Source organism: Glycine max, chromosome 4 (genome assembly GCF_000004515.6).
Source record: "Glycine max cultivar Williams 82 chromosome 4, Glycine_max_v4.0, whole genome shotgun sequence".
NCBI lineage: Eukaryota > Viridiplantae > Streptophyta > Magnoliopsida > Fabales > Fabaceae > Glycine > Glycine max.
The window spans coordinates 33,780,729-33,784,974 of NC_016091.4; positions in this window are offsets into that span (position 1 = coordinate 33,780,729).

Sequence of the window (4,246 nt, forward strand, 5' to 3'; positions counted from 1 at the left end):
TTACTACATTAGTTTGGAGTTGGCGTCATCTTTGTTCATATCTCTTAATTTCTTCAAGTCCTCCTTCATTTGTTTGCATCTCACTTACACATGACCATTCTCACCATAATAGTAACATTGTATGTTACTCATATCTGGTTATAGACGCGATTGCGATTTTGATCTTCCTCTTAGCCTATCATGATGTCTCCTTGAATGATTTCTCCCCCGCTCAGACTCCACCACTACTATTGCATTGTGTTCATCATCAACATTTTCACTTCTCATCATTCTCTCATTTTCTCTAAGAGTGACAATCACCTTATCCAAATTCAAAGTTGATCATCTAGCAAGCAACATTTCAACCAAAGCTTTGAAGGACCTTGGTAGTGAGGCCAACAACAACAATGTCTATTCCTCATCAGAGAGTTTATCATCTGCATTTAATAGTTGACTTACTAGTTGACTGAACTTGTTGATGTGGTCATGGAGGTCTCCTCCCATCTCCATTTTGAGTTGATACAACTCCATCTTCAAACAAAGGTGATTGGTTAGCGACTTTGACGCATAGATATTCTTGAGCTTCTCCCATAAGGCCTTTTGTGTTGTTTCCTTAAGCACATTGTGTTTTATCTCAGGAGCAAGGGCTAACCGAATTGTGCTCACATCCCTCCTTTGGATCTTAGTCCACTCGGTTTCATTTATAGAAGTCCACCTTTCATCTTCTAATGCCTAATCAAGACTTTGTTACCCCAAAAGGTCTTGAATATTACTTTTCCAAATCGTAAAATTTATTTTTTCGTCAAACAACGATATCTCGAACCTTTGTGTGCTCCCGACCATTGCTCTGATACCACTTTTGGGTAATTAACGCTCCCACAAATAAAATTACTCACCCCCACAAAGGATTATGAGAACACACACAAAGATTACATCGTAAGAAAAATAATAACAAACACAAGAATTTAACGTGGTTCGACACCTCTTGCCTACGTCCATGAAACCGACTCAAAAAGTATTTCACTATCACAAAATTGATTACAAGATTGTAACCCACCCCAAATAGTGTATCACTCTACAAACCTGAGTATCCCACTCAATGGTTACAATAAATGATAACATTCTCACACAAAGACACTTGTCTCTCAACAAAGTGACTTTGTTTCACAAACTCTCTTCTCACACACTCTCTCTTCATGTGTTGTGTTTCTCCATTAATTCTCTTCTCTATTTATAGTGAAGATTGTCACCGACTATAATAAATAAGCTCTCTTGGAAGTTGAAACAAAAATAACTTCTAATTCATCTATTCAACTAAGGTTCATATAGTAAAATGCAATCTTCCACTTTGCCTTTAAGCCAGTTAAACCTTAGTGATAAAAATTCAATTTTCAATATGCATGTACCTTATCTTTTGGCTTGATACTCTCACATACCAACTATTATTCTCACTCACACTAATTCAGTCATGTTATCATAGTTTTTCTAGATTTCAATAGGTAAACAAATCTGAGAAAAATTGTGTCAGCATGCTAGCTATTTCCTCATCATCGTCAATGGTATTTCTTTTGTTTCTCTAGGATGCATTTTGGTGGAAACTTTTTCTATTAAGATCCCTATGCTTTTGCCATTGATCTTTGACCCAATTCATCTCCTCTTGATCTAAAATATAATCCAGATTTTACTCTACCCCCCCCCCCCCCCCAAATTCCTCAATACCCACCAATGTCTTCACTTCTTTTTTCCAAAGAGTATCAACTCGAGTTTTATAATATCATTTAATCATAATTCGTCATTTAAATTATTTTAAGATAATTATTTAAAAAATTCACAAATTTATCTAACATAATAAGTTGTGATTGGATAATCGTGTAATATTTTTTACATATGATGGCATAACTTTTTTTCTCTATATATATATATCCATACATATATAATTCTTTATATTAATATTTAAGATGATATTCTACATATAAAGTTTGCATCGTAATGTTAGAGAATACAAGACATTATTGCGTGCCGCGGTGCCGGGTTTGAGACAAGACAGCCACCATTCCTAAACAACATCAGAATCAAATACTTCACATAGCCATATATATAGAATTCTAGTTGTTTTCTAAACTGAATCTTTTGATGGAACAAGAATCTAATAGCAGAATTTCAGCTCTAAATAACTTTCCAGATTCCCTTTTTCCCGATGAATCTCTGCAAAGAGGGCAAGTAGTGGCATTGTTGAAACCAACCCAAGTATTCAAGCAATCTCTGTGGAAGACATGTCCACACCGCAGCGTTATGATCCTTTCTTCTGTTTCTCCCATTTTGCAGAGACACACGGCGCAATCTTCATCTTCCCGTGACACATAGGTGGGCACGTGATCATGGCAAGAGCTAAGCTTTTCTCGAAAGAGGGTGCAAGATAAGGGATACCACAAATGGTGGAAAATGGAATGTAATGTCCATTTTAGAAGGGTGTGAGGGAGAGCTAAGCACTTCATGAACATTCTGAAGGTATGGGAAGAGGAAATAAGGTTAATTGCTAAGGCGAATCTGATTAGAGGGCTCATGGTTGAAGTTTGGGTTTGATGAAATGTTGGAATGGTACGTTGTGTGTATTTATTATAACCTAATGAGGAAAAGTTGGGTCAAAATTCCGTAGTGTTGAATGCTAGGAAAAGACTTGCCCCTGATTGGGTGCATGTATATGCAACAATTTGGACCCAAATTGGGTCTAAATTCCATAGTGTGGAATGGTACGTTGTGTGTATTTATCATTAATGTGTGGAATTTTGTTGCATAGGAAAAATAAAATAAAATTGATGACCCTAAAAACCTCATTTAAATTAAAAGATGTTTTTAATTATACACACACAAAATTTTAAAGACTTTTTTTAAAGAAAAATGATTTTTTTCTTATAACAATGTGGCTCTAAATATTAAAATTTGGTTAAAAATGATTTTATCTCATCATTTTAATTTATTGGAAGAAAAAAATAACAAGAAGTTAAATAGAATAGGTTTGTGTTTCACGCAATTCCCCTTTCTCCATATTGGACCAACTGCATCCGTCATTCTTCTCGCTTGAATCACGGACTGTTTGGTCACCGACTATTAGGATTTTGTCTATTTGCTGATATTTTTCTTGCTGAATTTTGTTTAAGAATTTTACGTGACTTTTATTTTGATTTACACAAAAATTGTTATAAAATTTATGCTAATTTAAATTCATGGGATTTCAAAGTTTCTTGTAGATTAAATCGATTAACACTCTAATAAGATTCTAAAATAAATACCAAATGATTAATGTTTGATAAGGGAAATATACTTCTCAACTAAAGCTTTCCAAATTACTAGAAAAAGTATTTGATGTAAGTGAAAGAAAAAAGTATGAATCAAAAAAGCAATAAAGCAAAATTTAAAGGCAATAAAACTGTAAATTCCGTAAGATAAAATGTACAAATAAGATAAGTGCCGTAGCCTAAACTGATGCTAATTTCAAATTAGATTCGTCTTACATTGACCAAAGTTAACACTAGTAGTGTATGCACGGTAACATCCACCTGGCCAAACGCTGCATGGCAATTAATGTTATTGATGGATCTAACTGTTTTAAATTAGTTGTGAGATAGTATCGGCTTGGCTAACACTAAAACAAATATTTTGTTTGGCATCAGTTAAAAATAACTCTAAGTCAGAAGCTAATTCAAAATGCTATAATGCATTAAATACGTATTAGAGTTGGCTTGATAGACACTAGCGTCTAATTAATGCACTCGTTTCAACTTAACCTCAAAATAATAAATTAAATGGCCAGCCAGATCCATCTCTCTTATTCTCCTTTTTCTTCTTTTTTAACAATGTCCCATGGTAATCATTCTAATGATCTCAAATGTGATCAGATAAAAACACTACGATTTTAACATAAAAAGTTTATTTTTAGTTCTTTTGAAAATAGGTAAGAATTTTTCACAATTTCAAGCATATCATATAAGCATTGCATATAAAATTCTCCAAGTCCTAAATCATAAAGGTACTTGTGTCCCAAGACACTTCATTATCAAAACATCATAAATAAATCTCTAAAATAATTTTCAAGTGTCCCATTAGGATAATAAATACGACATAGATCCATGAATATATTTAAATCCTAAGCTAGTCTCCACTAAGACAAAACATAAATAAAGACCAAGGGTCAAATCTCGCCTCAAAGTTCATTACCAAGTCTGTATCAACCATGAGTGACATGTTCCAGAGAAGCTACATCATAATT